The sequence below is a fragment of the Hyla sarda genome, chromosome 10 (assembly GCF_029499605.1).
Source record: "Hyla sarda isolate aHylSar1 chromosome 10, aHylSar1.hap1, whole genome shotgun sequence".
Taxonomy (NCBI): Eukaryota; Metazoa; Chordata; class Amphibia; order Anura; family Hylidae; genus Hyla; species Hyla sarda.
Genome location: NC_079198.1, coordinates 16211340 through 16237097, shown reverse-complemented (window position 1 = coordinate 16237097; position 25758 = coordinate 16211340). Strand labels below are relative to the sequence as shown.

Below are 25758 nucleotides of genomic sequence, written 5' to 3'. Positions count from 1 at the left end.
TAATGCATAATAATACCCTTATGTAGCTTGTACATACATTGGGGGAGATTTATCAAAATCTGTCCAGAGTGAAAGTTGCCAAGTTGCCCATAGCAACCAATCAGATCGCTTCTTTCATTTTTAACAAGGCCTCTGCAAAATGAAAGAAGTGATCTGATTGGTTGCTATGGGCAACTGAGCAACTTTTCCTCTGCGCAAGTTTTGATAAATCTCCCCCAATGTATTGCTAACGCCAAGCCGAAGGCTGTCCAGGCATGCTGGGAGTTGTAGTTTTGCAACAGCAGGAGGCACCCTTGTTTGGAAACACGGGTGTAATGCATAATAATACCCTTGTGTAGCGTATACATAATGGGGGACATTTATCAAAACCTGTCCAGAGTAAAAGCTGCCGAGTTGCCCATAGCAACCAATCAGATCGCTTCTTTCATTTTTAACAAGGCCTCTGCAAAATGAAAGAAGCGATCTGATTGGTTGCTATGGGCAACTGGGCAACTTTTCCTCTGGACAGGTTTTGATAACTCTCCCCCAATGTATAGCTGACTCTAAGCCAAAGGCTGTCCGGGCATGCTGGGAGTTGTAGTTTTGCAACAGCAGGAGGCACCCTTGTTTGGAAACACGGGTGTAATGCATAATAATACCCTTGTGTAGCGTATACATAATGGGGGAGATTTATCAAAACCTGTCCAGAGTAAAAGTTGCCGAGTTGCCCATAGCAACCAATCAGATCGCTTCTTTCATTTTTAACAAGGCCTCTGCAAAATGAAAGAAGCGATCTGATTGGTTGCTATGGGCAACTGGGCAACTTTTCCTCTGGACAGGTTTCGATAACTCTCCCCCAATGTATAGCTGACTCTAAGCCGGAGGCTGTCCGTGCATGCTGGGAGTTGTAGTTTTGCAACAGCAGGAGGCACACTTATTAGAAAACACGGGTGTTTCCCAAGCAGGGAGCCTCCAGCTGTTGCAAAACTACAACTCCCAGCATGCCCGGACAGCCAAAGGCTGTCCGGGCATGCTGGGAGTTGTAGTTTTGCAACAGCTGGAGGCGCACTGGTTGGGAAACATCGGTGTACAGCATGGAGATCCACCGTCCTGGTACCCCATATGTTCTCCCTGATCCTCAGCCCCAGCTCCTAATGTATTGTTCTTCCTGTAGAAGACTCTTCCCTGCTCCGATTTCCCTTCATATATTGGCCTTATTCCCCTTTATGTCCCCCCTTAATTGCTCCATCTCCCTATGGCTGCTACACTCTCTGTGTTTATTTGATAATAATATCCCCCGGGGACGCCCTGGTCCCTTTGTGAGCAGATCTGCGCCCTGTCACACGCCTGTCACACCATCACGCGGCTGTTCAGGCTATGATCTCCATGAAATCCCAGACACAATTGCTGGTGTCAGTATATGAAGGAGGCGAGTCAGGGGTCAACTCGGTCGTACTGGGAGAATATGCCCCAGATCAGGGGGGCATGATCTGTGTGAGGGGCACATTACTGAGATGTGTGCCCTATACCTTGACTACCAACTGTCACAACTTGTGATATAAAGAGCCAAAACACAAGGGGGGTGTTTACCATTGGATGTACATTTGTTTTGTTGTGCATGTCGGGCGCATATTTTGGCGCAGTTCATCGGTTGCGCCTTTTGATGTAGATTTTGTCCAAAACTCGTCTGTCATAGAGCACATCATGGTTACTTTTTTTTTAGTCGTGAAATGTTAATTTGCGCCTTTTTACATCAGTGCTGTTAGGCGCAAATTGACATTATCTTTGGGATTTAAAAACTACTTTCAGTGTCATTTTTGCGTGACACCTGTAGACTTGCACCTAATTTATCACTTTTTTGATAAATAAGGCGCAAGTACATTAAAAAGACAACAACAACTATGAACCGTGTAGAAAATCACTTCAGCCACAATAACATTGATAAATTTACTATATGACGGATTCGAATGCAAGTGCTAAGGGAGTGTCAGGGCGCGTTTACATTACGTATTCTCTGAGCTGGATTCCGCTCCAGAGTTTTGTTGCGGAAAACACAGTGTAGCATACTCCCATTGTTTTCAATGGGATTCTGCTGCACCATTCACACCACGGAATTTTCGCAGCAGGAATTCCGGATCCCAGACTCCTCCGATAGAATGGACATATTAGAGTCTATGGAGACGGTGTATTTCCGAGCGGTCGTAGCACTGTCTTGTTCTGTCGGCGCCCGCTACAGATGGAATTTCTGCCCGGAATATCTCAGGTGGAGATTCCGTAGTGTGCCAAAGTAGAAAAAAAAAAACATTAACGTCCGTTAGTAACGGAGCAATAGTATAGTGTGAAAGGAGCCTATGTTCACACGGCAATTACGCACAGATTCCGATTAGCAAAATTTGCTGAGTGGAATTGCGGAATGCAATTGCAACGGAATTGTGTTCTCTAAACCCAGAATTCCGCCAAATTTTAAGCCCCATTGATTTTAATGGGATTTCACAGCCGAATTCCGCAAAGTATAAAACAGGTGTTATATTTTTGCAGAATGCGGAATATGGAATTTCCGCGGTAGAATGCCCACCATGGAAATTCTGCTGTCTGAATGAGACAGCGGAATCCCATTGAAGTAAATGTATATTCATTTTCGGCAATATTTCCAGTAGCATTCTTCAGCGAAATTCCGCACGGAAATTCAGCCATGTGAACAAACCCTCATACCTCTCCTAACATACACAAAACAATTGAACACAACAATATAAATCAGGATACAATGTATACAGACTGGCAATCTTCTGAGAGCTCCATACACAAGCAGCACAAATCTCCTGTTTGCCTCATTGTGTTATTTATCTCCTTTAGGATATGGGAAACCCACTGCGAGTTACACTACCATTCATTTGAATGGGTCCGCGGACAGTCCGCAAATCTGACACTATGGACCGATTTAAATCAATGGTAGCGTAACTCGCAGCAGGAATCCCGCAGCGGGCAACCCACTGCTAGTAATAGCGTGTGAACGCACCCTTAGGGTAGTGTCCCACGTAGCATATCCGCAGCAGGTTTCCACAGCTGTAATTCCGCTTGTGGATTTTCTACTGCGGAATTTCCGCAAGCGGATTATGTTGCTTCCCATTGAAGTCATGGGGGTTCTGTTTGTGGATTTTCCGGCGCTGAAATTCCACTTGTGGAATTCCATAGTAGAAAATCCGCAAGCAGAATTTTCAGCTGTGGGGAACCTGCTGCAGATGTGCTACATGTTCTCCATTCTAAGGGTCTAATTACACTTGCAGTATTTGAAGCTGCAAATCTAAAGCTGTGTTTAGTCATTTAGTTTACATTGAAATCTGCAGCATCAAATATGTGCAGGAAACTGTACATATGAATACACCTTTAAGGTGCCCATAAAGCAATAAAGACTCCGACACCAAGTTATGGACAACGGTAGCTTTACTGAGGGTAGACAGTTGGTAAAGTCTATACAGTTCAGCCAGGGCCCAAGGAGGTGACCAGTGACGCAGAGACCTTAAGGGCTTACTGGTACTTGTAGTAAGATTGGACAATTGAATGCAGACCACGCTGACTTGACAGATGACAGGGACCGACTTGACTTGACTCATAAAGCTGTGACTTTATCTTACTTGACTTGATGGTGGCTGCAGGACTGGACTTTGAGGTCTCCAACACTCTGGATACACACACTAGACGACTGCACTGGACCTCAGCAGAAGAGAGAGAAGCTTCACCCGGGGCTTATATGGGGGAGACTATCAGGGAGCCCATAGGTCACTCTTGGGATCACCTGGTCACTGGTACCTCCTGGGTAACAATCACATGACATATCACATTGTATAACTCTTAAAGCAACATTACATTTTATAACACTTGACATGGTAAACATGCCTTGGGGATACTGAAGAAGGCTGCCTGACAGGACAGCAGGAGCACAGGGTAACACCTCCCGTACTGGGCCACCACAAGATCCTTATCTCCTCCAACATTATCTGTGTAGGGAGAGAGTTGGGAGCCCCCCCCCCCCCCCCCCTACACATTAGATCAGTGGTTTTCAATATAGGGACCTCCAGCTGTTGCAAAACTACAACTCCTAGCATGCCCGGACAGCCAACGGCTGTACGGGCATGCGGGGAGTTGTAGTTTTGCAACAGCTGGAGGTCCATAGTATGGAAATCGCTGCATTAGATGATTGGCCTGTCCAACCAAAATCGGCAGGTTCGTCTGGCTTATGACTGATGTGCATGGTCAGGTTGCGGTTATAATGCCACAAGAAACCTGGCAACTATCCCAAATGTCACTGTCACATGTACGAATCCACCAATCATGGGTGTCCCGATTGAAAACAAAGGATCGTTAAATTGAATTTCAATCTGCCTAATCTTTTGTTATCATGAGGCACAAACTCAATCCCAATCCCCTGTTGAGGACACATGCATGCTCTGGTGAGCCAGGCGTGCATGTCTGTGGACAGGAAAACAAGAGAAGTAGATAGAAGTTAGCCATAAAAAATCATTCAGCTGGTCCAAGGTGTATGGGCAGCTTTAGATTCTGATATGTCTATGCACTCTGAACAGTGTCGTAAAGAGCATGACGTACATAGGAATGTGCCGTATGCAGTAAAGGAGCCCTGACCTCTCCTCAGTCTCATTATTAATTCAAGCCATAAGTAAACCCAGCTGTAGAAGGATGACGGAAATATATATTTCATGAAAGGGGAGGTTCTGAAGGGCTTAGTGGTTTGTCTTTACATCACCGAGACCTTGAGTTTTGGTTTCAACCACATACAACCACCGTGGAGTGCTAATAGGAGTTGTAAGAGAAAAACATGGCAGCGCCACTTTAGTCCATGGATTATATCTACCATTTCATCTCATCCTAGTTTACTTGAATGGGGCTTTAAATGATTCAGAGGCCCATTGGTAAACTTCAGACGGACCTGTACCTTCTTGAGCATGGGGACCTTGCTGGCACTGCAGAATTTCCTATTTCCCATTAATCCTCTGACTTTGCAGAGAGAGGTTGTGGCGTTTGATCACTGCATCTGGTCATCTAATTAGGCAATTAGTGCTGAACTTTCAATGCATTTTTAACACTTTTAATTGCATTTTGGCTGTTTCTGCTGTGATTATCTAAAATATTTTTTACCATGATTTGCACAGTTGCAGTAAAATAGCACTGTTATCATACTAAAAATGTGTGAACAAAGCCTTATGAAAGGTGTATAATTACAATATATCCTGATCCTATAGACATAGCAGCAGCAGTATACAGATAGAGCTGGGAGGGGAGGGGTCTGGGAGCTAGCAGGAGCAATCTAATAGGTAGTTATGTTATCCTGTAGTTTACAGGAAGTCAGCTGACTCAGGAATGACATCCCCTGACACATGTTGCCCAGACATGTCAAAAGTTTAAATTACATTGGGTCTCACTACAAGCTAATTATGAGCCAGGGAATTGCACAGCATATCGCTTTACTCCCTGACACTCCAAAAGAGTCGACCTTTTTGCTGCATAGACATCTATAGCGAAAAGGTCAGATTTGATTGACAGCTGGGGAGTGAGCAGCACGCTGATGCAAACTTCCCCTGACCTGTGACTGGTGATCGCAGCAGGTGTCAGGAGTGAGACCCTGTACAATCAAAACTTTTTACATGCCTGGGGGACATGTCAAAAGATTTTTCCAATGAAAGTAACACTTTAAAGGGGTACTCTGCTGCTAGGCATCTTATCCCCAAAAGATAGGGGATAAGATGTCTGGTTGCGGGGGTCCTGCTGCTGGGCCCCCCACGATCTCCCGCAGCATCCGGTGTTCTAAACAAAAGCCGGGTTCCTGCGGCAGTGGTCTTGACGTCACGGCCACTCCTCCTCGGGACATCACGCCTCACCCCCTCCATTCATGTCTATGGGAGGGGGCGTGTCGGCCGACACGCCCCCTCCCATAGACATGAATGGAGGGGACATGACGTCACGAAGGGGTGTGACTGTGACGTTAAGATCACGGCCTCCGGCTCTGAGCGCTCTGAACAAAATGTTCAGAACGCTGGAGCACCAGAGTACCCCTTTTTTACTAATACGGGACTGATATTCATATACGGGACCGCATACTGGGGGAGCTAAAACCTTGTGCTCCTGTATCATTGCCGTATGCCGCCCGTATGTAATTCATTTCAGTGAGTCGACCGGAGTGAAACGCTGACTACTGTCGCCTCATTTTTGCCCTGACCTCAAACCGTGGTCGACTATGGTTTTAGGTGCGGTGGGAAAACCGCATACGGGGTAAAAATGAGCCGACCGGAGTCAGCGTTTCACTCCGGTCGGCTTATTGAAATGAATTACATACGGGCGGCATACGGCAGGGATACGAGAGCGCAAGGTTTTAGCTCCCCCCAGTCGTATTCGGTCCCGTATTGGTAAAAACGTGAAGTGAACCCAGCCTAATAGAAGGGAATTGCTAGATAAGTCATTCACTTGTTCTTTGTAAAAGGTTTGCCATAGGTGGAGCTGCACTATACCAAATTGACTGTAAGTGCTCTCATTGGTAATTAGAATGACTAATGCAGAATAAGAGGTCTGAATCAAGTTCTGTGGAATAAAACTGCTTCTGTAATCCTCAAATAATAGTGCCCTACAGGTCCCAAATTATACTGCCATCAGGGCTAGGTTTAATGGGTGTCAAAGAGTTAGTGGTGTATGGTGGTATTATTTGGGATTGTATTGTAGTATTATTTGAGATCTAGATAGTAGCATTATGTACTTAATAGAAAGCTTCTATAAGCTACTCACTAGGTCATGCAGATGTTTTACATGTCTTTTTTATGTGTCTAGCTTCTGTATTTTGCTCACAAATCCCTCTGTTTTGCTGCTCACTCACTCTGATATCCACTGCTCAGGAGGTGTGTCCGAGGCAAGCACTGAGCCCGCCCTCACTCACCATGCATTCACTTCATCCCTGAGTCTGCTGTGCTGGGTCTCTTTATCCAGTCACTGCAGGCTGCTCGGTACCCCCCTCCTCTCTGTTTTCATGCGGCAGTCTATAGGAGTGCTAGTCCCGTCCTCACTTCCTGGGCTTTGTCCCAACTTCAGCTAGGACAAAGATGATGCTGCAGCTAGACAGGATTATGTTCTGGATGGTATGGGGACCCCTAGTAGTATATTAGAAGGGTTAATGTTTTGCCAAGATGAACAGCAAATAAATAGTTTTTCCTTCTGACAGTGCCCATTTAAATGGGTTACAGCGCTTGGCAGAAAATGTCATCACAAATAAAACCCATTGTCATACTTCCATGTAACGGATGCCCTTGGGCAATATATTTGAGGGCACTTTACTCTCAGGAGGGAAATAGCATAGTACTGCCATTATACTGCCGAAATAATAGTTCCATAAAGTAACCAGATAAAATATTTGAAGGGACATGACTCCTAGGAGGTAAATGCAGCAGCATTGCTGTTATACTGTTAAAAAAAAATAGCCATATAGTACCCATACTACACTACTATATTATAAGATCGAGGCATTTGGGGTAAATATTTCAAGTAACCGTTCTCCTAGAAGACAAATGGAGTAACGTTGCTATTAAAGGGGTACTCCGGTGGAAAACATTTTTTTTTAAATCAACTGGTGCCAGAAAGTTAAACAGATTTGTAAATGACTTCTATTAAAAAAATCTTTATCCTTCCAGTACTATTTAGCAGCTGTATGCTACAGAGGAAATTCTTTTCTTTTTGAATTTCTAATTTGTCTTGTCCACAGTGCTCTCTGCTGACACCTCTGTCCGTGTCAGGAACTGTCCAGAGCAGGAGAAAATCCCCATCGCAAACCTATGCTGCTCTGGACAGTTCCTGACAAAGGTGTCAGCAGAGAGCACTGTGGACAAGACAAAAAAGAAATTAAAAAAGAAAATAATATCCTCTGTAGCATACATCTGCTAAAAAGTACTGGAAGGGTAAAGATTTTTTAATAGAAGTAATTTACAAATCTGTTTAACTTTCTGGCACCAGTTGATTTAAAAAAAATGTTTTCCACTGGAGTACCCCTTTAAGCTGCCCAAATAATAGTGCCATAACCCTTCAGTCAGTGGTCGGAAGTACCCCTTTGATACAAGTACCCCTTTGATATAAACCACTCCTGGTCATTTAGTGAGCAAAGTCAATAATAGTATATAACTTAGGCCTCCTAACTGTGGACCTCCAGCTGTTGCAAAACTAGTAATTTTGCAACAGCTGAAGGCCCAATCTATTCAGCAAAATCTGGATACAATGTGCTGGCGCAGCACAAGGTCTCCATATAGAAACCAAATTCGCACCACACGCTTTGCTCCTTCGAGTGTCCATCGGTCTGTGGCCATTTTTACATAGCCCTTTTGCACAGCTGACCCTTCTTATGCTATTAAAGTAACCCCCGCCCCCCCGACATAAGAACGCATAAGTCATCGCTCATATTTGGATCAGTAATTTTGTTCCGTCCTCTTCGCTGTGCGGCATCTGGTATGGTGGCAAGTCATGTGCGGAATGTCATTTATTATTACAGAGGTTTATAAATAATATCCAATTGCTATATCGGTCCCGTCCAGAAATATACATGTGCACGTGGTGGGAGACTATTTGCATGTTATCACATATTGTATCAGGATTTCTGGGTCAAGAAAGCTTTAATGCACAGAATTCCAGGATACCGTATCAAAGGCATTTATTCCTAATATAATAATAAAAGAAACTTTTAATTTAGTAACTACAATGTAAAAGCACTTAAAGTGTACCGGTCATAGCACAGAAAAAAATAATGCTTGAATATGCTACTCACTAGGTCATGCAGATACTTTACATGTCTAGCTTCTGTATTTGGCTCACAAATCCCTCTATTCTGCTGCTCACTCATTCTGACATCCACTGCTCAGGTAGGGGCGTGTCCGAGGCAAGCATCAAGCCCCCGCCCTCAATCACTATGCATTCACGTCCTCCCTGAGTCTGCTGTGCTGGGTCTCTGTGGGCTTCTCTGTAACCCCCTCCCCCCCGTTTTTTCAGACAGGAGCAGCACAGGGGAATACTAGTCCTCACTTACTGGACTTTGTCCCTGCCTGTACTTCAGCTGGGACATAGATGATGCAGCCGGACAGGATTATGTTCTGGATGGTACGGGGACCCTCTTTTATAAGCCATGATTTCTATAAAAAGAAGATACATTTTTAACAAGATGTACAACATGTAAAACGTGTTTGATTCTGACAGTGACCATTTAAGGTGCCCTTACACATTATACAAATGTTATCTGTTATCCTGAAAGTCCAGACTTTCCCCCGCTGGTAGATGTTGGGAGAAAGAAGGGTCAGAAATGTTGGATTTCAACATGCCCAATATGTTGTCCTCTCAAGCCACCAATTTAGGTGTCTGGCAGTGGCTTAAATGTTACCTGTCATTTAAAAGAAATCCTTTGATATGTCGTAGAGACATATTAAAAGTTTTTATTGGTCAAAAGAATGAACCTGGAAAAGTTAGAACTTATTGTTTTTTCTCCCTGTGTCATTTGACCTTGACGGACCTACAATGTAAGTCTATGGGACCGTCCAGGTCGCAAAGACACAGAGCAGAAGGAGAGGAGTATGTGGCAGTATGTCTCTCTCTGTGCTCGTGCTCGTCATTGGTCAGGGTCTGAACACTCGGACCCCGACCGATAAAATTGTTTGACATGTCCCTAGGACATGTCAAAAGTTTTATTAATTGACAGGTGCACTTTAATCCCAAATCACATTAGATAAGCGTTGGCCAAACCCACTGAAACCAACAGGACTGGTGAACCATCTAAAGTGTATGGGGCCTAGCAACTTTCTCCAAATGACAGATGTCAGGGAGTGAAATTTCAAGCATGTTGTAACTTATTTTCTTAAAGGGGTACTCCGCCCCTAGACATCTTAGGGGATAAGATGCCTGATCGCTGGGGTCCTGCCGCTGGGGACTCCCGCAATCTTGGCTGCAGCATCCCAGACATCCGGTGCACGGAGCGAACTTCGCTCTGTGCCGGATTACTGACGATATGGGGCAGAGGCAGTCGGCCATCACACCCCCTTCCATAGACCTGCATTGAGGGGCGTGGCTGTGATATGAGGAGGGCGTGGCCATGATGTCACGAGTCGCTCTAAACAAACGCTGGGTGCAGCAGGGAGATTGCGGAGGTCCCAAGCGGCGGGACAGTGGAGTACCCCTTTAAGGTGTCTGGCAGAGGCTTTCCCCCTTATTTCCATCCAGAGCACATGCATGTTCAGCCTCTCTCTGTTGAGAATACATGCACACTGTAGCTACATAAGGTGTATGGCCACCATTACAGGTGATCAGGACTTGTTTCAAAGGTGTCATCTAATAACAGTGCCATGTTTAGGGTCACTGAGCTCTTCAGTAAGACCCATGTTTCCACCAATGTTTGTCTATGGAGATCGCATGCCTTTGTACTTTTATGCACCCTTGTTCAATGAACGCTCCTAAACATCTGCAGTCAATGACTAGGAATGGAGTCCACATTTTTTTCTCCATATAGCATTGACCACTCCTCATCTCTGGTTGTAATTTTGGAGGACAATAGGCCATGTAATGAGGCATCATTGCTAAATGACCACGTGAGTAAGTGGCCTGATGTATAATTTAGAACCTGACCATTAAAGGGAACATTCGTTTTATGTTCCCATTTTCCTGTAAATTATCCATACCCAGGTGGTTCCTCCAAACTTAGGAGTTGGAAGACAAGGATTTATTACTGGTGGGAGGATGGTTGGGGTTAATCCATAGACTAAGTCTAATTTGTAACATCAATTACCTTTAAATTAGAGAGAAGAATGTTTTATTCTTTTGTAGACAACTCACTATCCTGTAATCAGTGTATAACATAGAGATGGCTTCTGGTCATGGTTCTTCTTTGTGGCTTAGTGACTTGCATTACCTTGCTCCAGTTTGTGACAATTCTTAATGGTTCTATAAAGTTTTTGTCATTGGAAGTCCGGCTACTTCCTTCACTATCCCCCCTCAACAACCCCCAATACCCCCACCCCCTCCCGTCCCAGTAAACTGCTATGAGAGAGAACCTGCCAGCAAATGTTCTATTCCCCCGTATCACCTCCGCAGGAATAAGAAAGTAAACATGGAGTTGATAGAATTTAGTGGTCTATTAGTGTAATGTATGGACATGTTGGGTCCTCCAGAGAAAAGATGCTTGTATCTTTTCTCTAATCCAGCTAGTTGATGGGTTTATGAAAAAGGGAGGTCCCTTTATTAAAGGAGATAGCCATCAAATATTAACTTATCCCCTATCCACACGATAGGGGATAAGTAACTGATCTAGGGGCGTCCAACCACTGGGGCCCCCCATGATCTCCTGAACATGCCCTGGCGCTCAGTGAGGAGTACACTGAGAGAGCCGGGGTCAACCACGGTTTTGACTCCGGTTTAAAAACCGAACTGCAACCACATACGTTTTTTTTTTACCATGGACGTCAATGGGAAACGCTCGTGTATACTGTTCCATACGGGAAACCGTATACGGTTTTTACTTTGCACATAGGCATTTGCATTCTAAAGTCCCCACCCAACAGCCCTCCCATTAAAAATGGACAACATTTTTAAAAACGTATGGTTTTCTTTTATAAAATCGGACAGAACCGTATGCACTTTTAAAAACAGTATACGGTTTACTTTTTCCCATACTGTTCCATCCGTTTTTTTTGCCATACGGTTTTCTTAATAAAAACTGATTGAAAACAGTATGGCACAGTTTTAGGTCCGGTTGTAAAAGCGCATACGGCGCAAAAATGAGCCGACCGGACCGAACGTTTCACTCCGGCCGGCTCATTGAAATGAATGACATACGGGAGCGCATACGGGGACATACGGGAGCGCGAGCTTTTAGCTCCCCCCTGCCGTATGCGCTCCCGTATGGGAGAAAACGTGATGTGAACCCAGCCTTATTCAGTTTCCTGGGACAATTTACCCCGTATGGAGAAAAATATTTCCCTTCCCCGTCTTGAGTTGTTATGAGAGGGAGCACTTGTCTGGGCCAGTCTCAGATCTTTATGCAGCCTCTGATCTATAGACAAAGCTATCACCTAATTACTGTTTGCACAGATGTCTATTGTTCTATTGCAGTGTGATATTGGACAAACCAATGAACTGACAACAAGTATAGAGATAATCATGATATGCATGGGAGAAATCCCCCCCGGAAGGCTCCTATACCCTTAATGAAGCTGGTCATATATGGTGCAATTTGTAGCCTCGGCTAGATGTTGACTTCAGTCGAGCATGCAGACTTAGCCTAGGTTTACATCTGTTTTAGAGGCTCCATTCAGGGCCTTGGCTGCAGATTCTGTTCAATGGCAGTAAAGTGAGGCTGCACACTAGGCCCCAGTGACTTTAAAGAAAAACTTTTTTTAAACTTTTTTTTAAATCAATTGGTGCCAGAAAGTTAAACAGATTTGTAAGTTACTTCTATTTAAAAATCTTAATCCTTCCAGTACTTATCAGCTGCTTTATACACCACAGGAAGTTCATTTCTTTTTAAATTTCCTTTCTGTCTGACCACAGTGCTCTTTGCTGACACCTCTGTTCATGTCAGGAACTGTTCAAAGCAGGAGAGGTTTGCTGTGGGAATTCGCTCCTACCCTGGGCAGTTCCTAAAATGGACAGAGGTGTCAGCAGAGAGCACTTTGGTCAGGCAGACAGGAAACTCAAAAAGAAAAGAACTTCCTCTGTAGAATACAGCAATTGAAAAGTACTGGAAGGATTAAGATTTTTAAATAGAAGTAATTTACAACTTTGTTAAACTTTCTGGCATCCGTTGATTTAAAAAAATTAAAAAAAATAATGTTTTCCAGTGGAGTACCCCCTTTAATGGGGTTTGTCAGATTTTTCAGCATGGTGTCCATTTATTTTACTATATTAGACTGGGCAAAGAAATACTGCATGTTGTGTTTTGTTGTCTGGTCACTTGGACAGATTCTACGATGGAGGCCCCAAATGGAGCCTCCGAACTAGACATGAACCTAGCCTACATGTGCTCATACACTTTCATTAGCTGTTGGCCGAACATCCGTTTGGTGGAAAGCTATCTCTTCCGATCCCCCATACACCTGAATGTTCGGTTCATATGCTTTATGGTCAGATTTTGTTAATCTGGTAATATTTTTTTTATTCTTACATTTACTCTTACTTAAAATAATGAACATGCTTATTATTTCAATGGCCCTTAGGAACTATGGCCTTTTTTATCATAGAATGTGCCCATTGATGACCGCTTTTCCATAGACTTGCATACAGCACATAATTTAGCAAAAAAGTATGTCCGTAATTCAATCTCAAAAACCTAAAAAATGTCTCCTTTTATATTGTATGAACAGGGCCTTAATACGTGTTTACAGAATTTCTCCGGGATTAGAACCTGAAGCTTGCGGAACCTCTTGAGAATTACGGCCGTCAATCCTTGAGCTCGTGGATGAAGGCGCTAATTATAATTTATGTCCGTGAAGCTGTACGCAGACCTAAAAGAGTTCCCACATGACTGGGGCACTTTTATCTTCACAGTCTTATGAGTCATTGCCCCCTGTAGTGCAAGTAAGTCTAGCCTTGCCAGGGAGTTCTGTCATAGCATTACGGGACATGGGGTGGGGATTTACTAGATTCTGTGTGGTATCTCTGCAATGGAAGCTGTGACATGTTCTCCAGGACTCTCTCCTCTTATAACTTGGCTTCGGTTCTAACAATGTTTTGCACGGTCTTATCCCCCGTCAGGCTATAACATTTCATGTTTACAACATACAAACACTTTAGACAAAGTTTCCTATCCTGCGTGGAAGCAGCTGACGCCAGTCCATAACCGCCTGCCCCCCCCCCCCAAAATAACAAAAAACATGGTGGGAAAAGAGGCACACATGCCATAACTTACAGGAAAAAGGGTGTGAGCGAAAGTGCTGGGAGCCTTCAGACCCCAAAGGAACATATCCCAAAAGAGAAGCGTCCACAACGGGCATTATAAACGGAAAGAGAGGCAGCTGAGGGTGGGGATCGGGAAGGGGGAGACCGATTCCACACACGGGACACATTTCTATTTTTTATGGGAAGGGTATTTTTAGAAGTCTCCCTCGCTCTCACACCAGAACCCTGGTCCCAGGGTGCGGTTCTTGTTTGACAGACTTTGCGGCAGAATGCCAGGCTGAATTCTAGCTGGGAGTGCAAAGATGAAGGACGCCAAGGGAAGGGGGGGGGGGGCGCGACGCAGGGATAGACATGTATCAGCCATGTGGGAGGGCGAGAGGAAAAAGTTTGTTCCTAAGTCAGGATATAGAAACAGAGTTTATAATAAACTAGCTGCAGATAGAAGCTGAGCCGGCAGCTATTTATAGTGCGTGGTTGGGTCAGAACAGCTTCCTACTTCTTAAATACAGACAACTCCTCTTACAGCACTGAGACTGGTGGGGACATGTCATACCGGATTGTTTATTTCCAGACGAGCCGGCTGATACTGACATACACATCAAAGACAGCATACCGAGTATATAAACATAGTCAGTACTCAGCACACAGGTACCTACAATACAGATATACATGGTGACGACTAAAAAGCTTCTTACAACGATCCATTATCCTATAATATAGAACATAGTAACAGTTCGTAAGGTTGAAAAAAGACCAAGGTCCATCAAGTTCAACCTATAACCCTAATGAGTCCCTACTGAGTTGATCCAGAGGCAAAAAACCCTCATACTAGAGGTAAAAATTCCTTCCCGACTCCAAATATGGCATCAGAATAAATCACTGGATCAACCTTCTGTCCCTATAAATCTAGAATCCATAACCTGTAATGTTATTACTCTCCAAAAATGCATCCAGACCCCTTTTAAATTATTTTACCGAGTTAACCATGACCCCCTCCTCAGGCAGAGAATTCCACAGTCTCACTTGGAAATTCTGCAGTGTGAATGGGTCTTGCGGAGACCCATTCACACTAATGTTAAGTTCACACCACGGAATTCCGCTCGTTGAACTCCGCGGGAATTCCGTAGTGTGAACGCACCCTAATTCTTCTTAATCTTTCTTGGTACTGTAGTCTGCCCATTCCCCGTATTACTCTGGTTGCCCATCTTTGAACCCTCTCCAGCTCCACTGTATCTTTCTTGTATACTGGTGCCCAGTACTGTACACCTTATTCTATGTGTGATCTGACTAGTGATTTGTACAGCGGTAGAATTACTTCCTTGTCGTGGGCATCTATGCCCCTATTGATGCCACCCATGATTTTATTTGCCTTGGCAGCAGCTGCCCGACACTGGTCACTACAGCTAAATTTACTATTAACTAAGACCCCTAAGTCCTTTTCCATGTCAGTCGTCCCAAATGTTCTCCCATTTCATACATAATCCCAGCCCGGATTTTTCCTCCCCATGTGCATTACCTTACATTTATCAGTGTTGAACCTCATCTGCCACTTCCCATCCTTTCTTGGTGAAAAATCCAAAATGTTATGAAAATTTAACATTTTTCTAACTTTGAAACTTTCTGCTTGTAAGGAAAATGGACATTCCAAATAACATATATTGATTCACAAATACAACATGTCTACTTTAGGTTTGTATCATGAAGTTGACATGTTTGTACTTTTTGAAGACATTAATGGGCTTCAAAGTATAGCAGCAATTTTCAAAATTTCACAAAAAAATTGTAAATCTGAATTTTCAGGGATCAGTTAAGTTTGAAGTGGATTTGAGGAGCCTTTCTGTGAGAAATACCCCATATATGACCCCATTATAGAAACTGCACCCCTCAAAGTATTCAAATTGACATTCAGAAAGTTTAACACTTTAGGTGTTTCACAGGAATAGCAGCAAAGTGAAGGAGAAAATTCTAAATCTTCATTTTTTACACTCGCATGTTCTTGTAGAGCCATTTTTCTTATTTTTACAAGTGGTAAAAGGAGAGAATTCCGCCCAAAATTTAACCCAATTTCTCTTGAGTAAGGAAATACCTCATATGTGGATGTAAAGTGTTCTGCAGGCGCAGTAGAGGGCTCAGAAGGGAAGGAGCGACAATGGGATTTTGGAGAGTGAATTTTGGGTGGCTTATAGCAAACCCCTATCTGTATTTTTTTTTTATCTCCATATATGTATACCCATAATGACTCCACATTATCGTTTCCCTCCTGTATATCCTCTCGCAGTGCGGCCTTCAGACTCGATTTCACATAAAGACAAACTCCTCCCTCTTTACGTTTTGTCCGATCCTTCCTGAATAGACTATAACCCTGGTGCTCCTCCAGATCCAGGATTTGGGCTTCCAAATTAACAACTCGCACACATCTCGCACAACAATATGCACCCTCAAACTGCTCTTTAAGGATTGCATACATTGTGCATGCCCACTGGACTGCCTTTTTCAACATGGAGGCCATACTAAATTTGGGGATTGCAAAAATTAACAGTAAAAAACAATCAAATATTTCAATTAAACTCCCTGAATTTAAAGTCCCTTAATTTTAAGTCCCTCTCACTTTTATACTTACACTCACTTGTATACTTCACACTCTTGTATACAGACACACAATCACTAGCTCAGACAATCGCTTAGTATACTTTCTTTTATAGTTACCAGACACCACCTCTGCCTGGAAGTGAATGCCAAATGTTAGTAGTAATGACGGCCCATTGAGTTGTGTTATTAAAGGGGTCCATCAATGCTGCTGAGAACCTCATGATCATCTCTACTTTGTGGAGGAATCCAGCAACAAGTGTTCATTTTTCCTGCAACTCCACCACTGGAGAAATAAAGTATTACATGTCTGAAACCACTGGAATGTCTGTGTAATGTATGGTCATCCAGATAGAGACGGGCTCTTGTAGGCTTTTCTCATGGAGGTCCTGAATGAGGAACTTTGTCTTATCTAAATTCTTCAAAGAAGCCATTGTATACACCATCATGTCATAGGTAGGGGGCAGAATTATATGCTGGCACCTTGGCCCACATTCTTAAGACTATAACAATGCCAAACTTCTATATTTGATCCATGGTCAAAACCACCTAGATCTGGTCTGACCAGTTGAGCTCATCATCTTGGAGACCTTTACATCAGCCATCAACTCTTGGAAGGAGGAGAAGAACCATTTTTTTTTTTTTTTAACAATAGCACATTCATGGGCAACTTAGGAAAAAAATCTATCACAGGGTAATGGACAAAAGTTTAGAGCTCAACAACAGGTCGGCAAACTTTATAATATCTGGAAGGACAGTTTAAGTGGATCTCATGAATGTTGTCTGGCCCATTTATTTATCTGGTGCTTTGGTTGATGGAGACTGCTTACAGCCACTGGGGGCATCTTTGCTGACCAGACGAGTTTGAGTTGACGCATACAACATGATATTAAATGTCTACCATGAAATTGTACAAGCACAAACAACGAGGTTGCCAAAACAACCATTGTAAAACTTAGCATCCAAAAGGCAGGAACAAATATAAAAAGGTGGGTCCACATATGTTCAGGGATCCAGTATAGTTTCCCTGCAGCTGGTAAGTGGACAAGTCTGGTGCCATGTCCCATATGGAGAGGCTGGAGGGGATGCCACGTACAACAGATCCAGCTTCTAGCATATGGCTTTTCCCATAAGGGTAGCCCAAGGATGGGCATATATACGTGACCGAACTCTAAAAAAATTGCTGCACAAATGCAAACAGCAACCATCGTAGAATGACACACAATCTTATTCACGTACAATGGCCTAGGGAAGATAAAACAGATAGACAAGTGCAGATACACTCACTCAAGAGTATCTGCGATTACCCCCAGGCTGATAAAATGGTCAGACCCCCACAGGGCTACATGAAAGGCAGTCTGAGCCCTAACCGTGACCTCGGGGTCATCAGTTCATGACCCAAAAGTCACCTGGTCATCTGAAAGGAGGAGGGTCTGTTGGCAGGAGTTTCAAGGGAAAGAACAGCACCCATGGAAGGTGTGAGTGAGATGGACAGAATGCACTCAGCCATGCGATTCAATGTAACACTCCGTCCTATGTTATCATTGAACCGACACCTGATAGCGTTCAGCCCTATAACTAACCCCATGAGACCCAATGAATGGTATGCTGTGGGCGATGATGTCATCATCTGGAATGCAGGCTGCCACCATTGTCCATAGAGGCAATGATCACACAATATCGGAAAACATTGTGGGGGGGATGTGACCTGTCGCCTATATACAAAGAAGGTCACATAAGATATATACAACCACCGAGGGGCTCCACTATGTTCTCTTTGATGTCCACTTCTTGAAAAACTACAGGGGATAATGGATGCAGATTGTCTTTCTTCAAGAACGAGAGTTAATTTGTATATTTTTTTCCCATGAAGCATTGCCTGAAAATAAGCAGAGTAGAATGCAAATATTATAATAGGACATGGGGACATTTTGGGTACTTAGGTTCATTGCTAAAATAAGGCAGATAATACACGTATAATTTCCATTGCACCTAAAAACATTAGGAACCCCTTCAAGCCCTATGATGTATATTTACGCCCATTACGTATATTTACATCAGGCAGCATTAACTTGCTATGAAGTGACCACAGGAGCTGTGTTGGCTTCATAGAATGTGAGTGAGCTACAGCAGCCTGTATAAGAAGAAGACCGATAACACTGATCAATGCTATGCTAGACAGTGAAATTGTGTATATATATATATATATATATATATATATATATATATATGTATATATAAAATGTCTTAATAAATGTGACTAAGCCCCTCCCCTAATAAAAGTCTAAATTATCCCCTTTTTCCATGTTTCGAATAAAACATGAAACACAAGAAAACAATAAAACATGAAAAACAAGAAAACTTTTTGGTATCAACACGTGCGGAAATGTCTGAATTATTAAAGCATGATGTTTAAAGGGGTACAGTGTTCTGAACATTTTGTTCAGAAAGCTCGGAGCTGGAGGCCGCGATCGTGACGTCACGCCACGCCCCTCCATTCATGTCTATGGGAAGGGGTGTGTTGGCCTACACGCCCCCTCCCATAGACATGAATGGAGGGGCATGACGTGACATCACAAGGGGGCATGGCCATGACATCATGACCACTGCCGCAGGAACCTGGCATTTGTTTAGAATGCCTGGTGCTGCAGGAGATTGCGGCACCCCCGCGATCAGACATCTTATCCAGTATCCTTTGGATAGGGGATAAGATGTCTGGCAGTGGAGTACCCCTTTACTATCCCGTGTGGTCAAAGGTGTAAACATTAAAAAAAATACCAGAATTGCTGATTTTTGGTCACTTTATATACCAGAAACAAATTAATAAAAAGTGATCCAAAAGTCCCATCAAAACAAAAATGGTACCGACAAAAACTACAGATCATGGCGCAAAAAATAATTTCACAGCCCAGTATATGGGAAAAAAACAGTGTTATAGGGGTCGGTGTAGGGCAATTTTAAGCATTACATATTGTAAGTAATACAATTTAAACAAAAATCCCTGATGGCCATGCCCTTTTTTGGGTTTTCTAATTAAAGTGGAGAGTTAGTAGGGATTTTTTGTTGGAAATTCTGGCGCCTACAAGATCTTGAAAAAAGCCTTAGTAAATGAGGCCCACTGTGTCAGTGCACTGCGTGAAAAAGAACCCCTCCCCCCCCTCCCAAATTTTTCAAAATTGTATAGTTATGAATTGTATAGTTATGAAATAGTTTACCAAGTTTTTGGGGTCGTTTAGGGCTGGGATTTTTTTTGTTTTTTACTTCTAACGGAGAGGTTACATATTTTGCCTCATGATGTGATGTCTGACTCAATAAACAAGAGGGGCCTGGAGATTTGTCTGGAAAAAAAATAATATTACAGGTTATGGATTTTAGATTTATATGGATAGAACTTTGATCCAGGGATTAATTCTGACGCCATATTGGAGTTGCGAAGGAAATTTTCCTCTGTCATGGGGCAATTGCCATCAGCCTCATGTTTTTTTTTTTTTTTTTTCCTTTCTCTGGATCGACACTGTAGGGATATAGGTTGAACTTAATGGACTCTTGTCTTCTTTTCAACCTTACAAACTTTGGAAAAGATTTATCAAAACTTGTGCAGAGGAAAAGTTGCCCAGTTGCCCATAGCAACCAATCAGACCGCTTCTTTCCGCTGCAGCAAAGTCCCATTGTTTTCAATGATGTTCTGCTGCACTGTTCTATAAACATAACTTATGACAGTAAGGGTATGTTCACACGGTGGAATTTGTGCAAAATTTCCGCACGGAATATTCCGCACCGACATTCTGCTACAGTAGAGTCCCATTGATTTCAATGGTATTCTGCTGCACTGTTCGCACAGCAGAATTTACGCGCCAGATGTTTCTGCCGCGAAAATTCCGATACTGGCGTCTGCAAGGAAATGCATTGCATCTATGAAACGGCGCATTCCGAATGGTCCTAGCGCCCGTGAGATCAGTCAAATGAGCGTAATGTCCGTTTGTGGTTTTCAGGACGGACATTCTGCACATTTTCCGCCAAGTCTGCCATCGGGGCTAAACCCATTGTTTGTTGTTTATTTTCACCCGATAAACAATCGTTTTGGTTGAAATTGTCCATTTTCATTAACTCTAATGTGTATGGGCACCATCATTTACTAAACCTTTAATTGTAGTCTACAGCTTAATCAGTGACTCCCGGCAAGTCACATACAGCGATATTAGGAGAAGAGCAGCTCCATCTGCTGGTCACCAGGGAGAATTGCAGACAAACATGATCATAAAGTTTTCATACCCCTAGGGGGCTGATACATGAAACATTTTACAGAAAACATAAGTGAGCATTTCTTTTGTTGCTTAAGAGATTCGTACTCAACTGTAGGATATGACAGAATGACACAATAATATATAAAAAAAATGGCAACAAATAAAAAAATGGAATGACCCCTAATCAATAGTCTGCATTACACTTAGTTCTTAATACTGTGTATTGCCCCCTTTAGCATATCCAAAGGATAGGGGATAAGATGTCTGATCGCGGGGGTCCCACTTCTGGGGACCCCTGCGGTCTTGGCGGCGGCACCCCAGACATCCAGTGCATGAAGCGAACTTCGCTCCATGCCGGATGACTGGCGATGAGGGGCGGAGGCTCGTGACATCACGGTCACGTCCCACTTGTGATGTCACGGCCATGCCCCCTCAATGCAAGTCTATGGGAGGGGGCGTGACGTAGTCACGCCCCCTCCCATTGACTTGCATTGAGGGGGCGTGTCCATGACATCACGAGTGGGGCGTGGACATGACGTTCCGAGCCTCCGGCGCTGCACTCGATGCTCTAAACTAATGGTGCAGCAGGGAGATTGCGGGGGTCCTTTAGATAGGGTATAAGATGTCTAGGGGCAGAGTACCCCTTTAAGGTCAGGAGACTGCTCCAAAACATTCACCTTAGGGTCACTGTCGTGTTGGAAAGTCCATGTGCAGCTTTCATGCAGAAGAAATCCCTGCCAGTATTTTCTGATAATATGCTGCATCCATCTTGAATTTTTGCAAGAATTCCGATTCCATTAGAGCCCCCCCCCCCCCCACCACCTCAAAAAAAAAAAAAAAAAAAAAAAAAAGCCTCAATGACCCCAACCATGCTTCACAGTAGGGATGTGATTCTTTTTGCTATAGACATTTTCAAGGCTTTTGATGCATTTTTATATCCTTTTCTATTTTTATAAAGTTCCATTATGCTCCCCATGGCTCAGTATCTAGCCTGTTCAGTGCATCCATGTGAGAGCTCAACCATAGTGGGACATTCATCATAGTCTTTACCCTTTTTTATGTGTGTAAAATTGTCCCTAAAAAAGTCGCAGCAAGCTGTGCTGGGACTTTTTTTTTCCCGCCAAAAGTTTCTCATTTACAGTGCATTGGACCACATTTCAAGTCACACTAAGTCTAACCACACGGTAAAAAGTGTCTATACTACGCAATATTTCCATTCATCACTATCTATGATGCTTCTGCACATAGTTCATGAAAGGCTTTGCAACTTTTATGTATTTTTTACTGTGTGTATCAATAAAGATTAATATTATTTAGATATATTCACCTTGGTCTCTCTTTTTGGCGTATATGTAGTTGCTCTCAGACAGCCTCACATTTTTGGTAACTCTTATCCCCTATCCTGCGGATAGGGGATACATTTTTTTTCCATGAGATATCACCTTTAAATTAACCAAAACAAGCAGTCCATTTTAAACATTATGAATAATACTCATAAACAGATAGTTTAAAATAAACCTTCGCACCAGCATAAGGCCTCAGTTTCTATGAAATGGTAAAAAATGTACTGTAATTGTTAAAATGAGTAATGTTTGAATACTTGCTTGTTACCCATTGTTGACTTCTTTATTAACACCATGTGGCTAGTTTTTTTTTTTTCTTTTTGGCATTTATCTGGAAAAAAATAAAATAAAATAAAAAAACACTAGAAAAACTGCAACTGCTTTTTCCAGCATTTTTGCCTCTTTTTTTGGGGGTGTTTTTTTCATTTTTCAGCTATGCATTACCTTCGCCAGTCGTATAGTATACGGGGGTGTACAGTGCAGTGCTGTATACTATACAGGAACCCGGACTCTCGTCACTTTACTGACAAGAATCCCTGCTCCTAGCGGTGCTGAGCTGTGCCCGCAGCTATATAGCCGTAGGTACAGCTCTGGTGGGGCAGGAGGTATATAATATTTACCTTCTGCCTAGCAAGAACCCCTTGCTGCGCAGGGCTAGCAAAACAGCACAACTATGGATCCCTGGTTTACTGTAACCCCTTGCCGGGCTGAGCACTATGTGTGGACTCCGCAAGGAAAGAGTTAATTAGCACTTTTGAACAACGCTAGTTAACTCCTAGGGGGGGAGGTATGCAGTTTACAGCCATCTATATAGATGGCTGTATACAACGAGCAAAAGTTACCCATTATTGTTCCTGATCCGGTGTAGCCCGGCCTCTAGTAATGACATCATAAGAGGCGGAGCTACAGACAGGAACAAGGGTTGGTAAGTGAGGCTCTGTTCACATTGTGGGTTTTTATAATGTATAAGGTGAACAGACTCTTTTATGTCAGTGTTTCCCAAACAGGGAACTTCCAGCCTTTGCTAAACTACAACTCCCAGCATTCCCAGATGTTTTACGGGGCCCTATCACTTCAGCTTATGCTCCTAATAATAACTATGACAGTGATTTATGCAGACTCATGTTTGGTAACATTTATAGGTTTTAGAGCTTGGCATTTATAATAATTCCGATTTTATATGAGAAGATGTATATTTATGTGTATCCCTGTCATTTATGAGCCGGACCTTTCCATAAATACACTGTGCGGCTAAACAATACGTGAGATGCATGGGCCAGAGGCTGAGCTGCCAGACAACCTATGAAGATCTGAGCACAAATAAGTATCTACGTTCCCTTCGTATGTCATGTAAATGGCGCTGTCAGGGATGACACGGCCATGGAGAAGGTAATGGCTTCTTTATGATTTGATTTTGCAGGAGCTAAGTGATTTCTGATGGGTTTATTTCCTCTGCAATGGTTCTCTCCCCCAGTGATCTCTATGGGAGAAATGATACAAGGCTTAACATTAGATCTGCCGAATGACATATTACTAGTAATTTACCTCCCTCCCCCCACAACCTGTATTAACCCCTTCTTGCACCTCTTGTAAATGCCCATTCGGGTAAATAAAAAGATTCATATTCTTCAGACCTTTTAACTTTTTTCACATTATGTTATGTTGCTCCTAAAATAAAATAAAAATCTCCCATCCTTCTCCATTCAATACCCCATGATGATAAAGTGATAACAGAATATTAGAAATGTGCTGGGAATTGAAGTTTTGCAACAGGTTGGGAAACACTACCCTAAGTACACAGCAAAGACAACACAGAAGAAGCAGCTTATGAAAAACTCTGTGAATTTCCTTGAGTGGCCCAGCCAGAGCCCTGACTTGAACAAAATGGAACATCTCTGGAGAGACCTGAAAATGGCTTCCGCCGACAGTCCCCATCCAACCTGACAGAGCTTGAGAGGATTGGCAGAAAAGAATGGGAGAAAATCCCCAAATCCAGATGTGTAAACCTTATGGCCTCATCCCCAAGAGGACTGAAGGCTGTGACCACTGCCATAGGGGCTTCAACTAAGTCCTGACTAAAGGCTCTGAATACTTCTGTCACTAAGATTTTCGTTTTTTTCATATATATATAGAGAGAGAAACTATGGATAAAAAGGAAACAGAAAAAAAGCGCAGCAATGTGCCGTTACTCCAAGTAACTGAAAATGAATGTGAAGAGAGACAATATTGCTCACCTTTAGGTGTTGTACTGCGGGTACAACACCATATAGCGTAGTGAATGAAAAGCTTGGGAGTGCTGCCACGTCACCTTCCACATCTTAGGATGATCCTAGGCGGTCTTGGGAACAGAAAGAACTGTGGTCTGCATTGCAGCAGAAAATGCCGGTGCATTCAGGCGCTCTCCTCGCAAGTGTAGATCAATCCAGGGTCGGATGCAAATCAAATCCAGAGTGGGAAATGATATAGGCAAAAGGATTTTATTTGATATAAAAGAATAAAAAATAATAAGAAAGGCCGTAGCATGGGGGATGGGACAACGCGTTTCGAAGGGTGTGATCCCTTCTTCGTCAGGTCCAATCTTCAATTGGACCTGACGAAGAAGGGATCACGCCCTTCGAAACGCGTTGTCCCATCCCCCATGCATTCTCCAATTGGACCTGACGAAGAAGGCATCACGCCCTTCGAAACGCGTTGTCCCACCCCCCATGCTACGGCCTTTCTTATTATTTTTTATTCTTTTATGTCAAATAAAATCCTTTTGCCTATATCATTTCCCACTCTGGATTTGATTTGCATCCGACCCTGGATTGATCTACACTTGCGAGGAGAGCGCCTGAATGCACCGGCATTTTCTGCTGCAATGCAGACCACAGTTCTTTATATATATATATATATATATATATATATATATATATATATATATATACACACACACTGTGATGACTCGCTCTTGCAGAGAGGAGCAGTTAGCAGTATTGAGGTACGGAGACAGCGTTTTTAAAGCAAAGTCCAGTGTTTTATTCACACTCCAATAAACGGCAAACACAGTCTTTAACGCAGGAATAATGAAACAGCAAAACAAAAGTCCAACTTAACTTCCTTTGGTGATAGTTCACACCGGGGCTTGTGGCACGTGGCACGCACCAATGGCTTTTCCTGATATTCAGCTCAGAGCTCCACACATAGCTTCTCCTAGCTGTGTCAGATGCCAAAATACAATCCCCCTCACCTGCTGAGGGAGCCTGGCTTTAAAGCCATGAAAAGATGGCCTGGATTGTGGGGAATGACCGCCACCCTACTCTTGGTCATTCCCAGTACAGCCATCCCATGTTGGCCTTCCAGCCGTACTACAACACAGCATCAGGCTGCACCGCAGCACAAATACTGAAAATATAATCGGCTTTACTTCACCAAAGCCAGGAGCCTTGGTGACACATAGCGTCCATCGACTATCATCCCTTTTACCTTCTCACAATACATACAATAACATCCCTCCCTCCCATACACTTAGTTCGGGTGTACGGCGCTCCCAGAGTTCCGTTCCTAGAGTCCCGTTCAACGGGGTTGCACAGAAGGGTGACGTCCTCCTGAGCTGTGCGCAGGGCTGGTTTTATGCTTAGCGTGGCCCTAGGCAAAATCAAAAGTGGGGCCCAAAAAGTCGTAATAGTGCACTAACCAGATCTGCACATTTT

General features: G+C 43.3%; 1 long non-coding RNA gene across 1 annotated transcript in view; it reads left to right on the top strand.

Moving 5' to 3' along the window:
- LOC130294102 (uncharacterized) overlaps positions 1–18321 on the top strand; it is a 61079-nt gene extending 42758 nt beyond the window's left edge. The window contains exon 6 of the long non-coding RNA XR_008848381.1: positions 13359–18321. This is a non-coding gene — a long non-coding RNA (uncharacterized LOC130294102). The remainder of the gene's footprint in view (positions 1–13358) is intronic.
- Positions 18322–25758: the final 7437 nt, after the last annotated feature.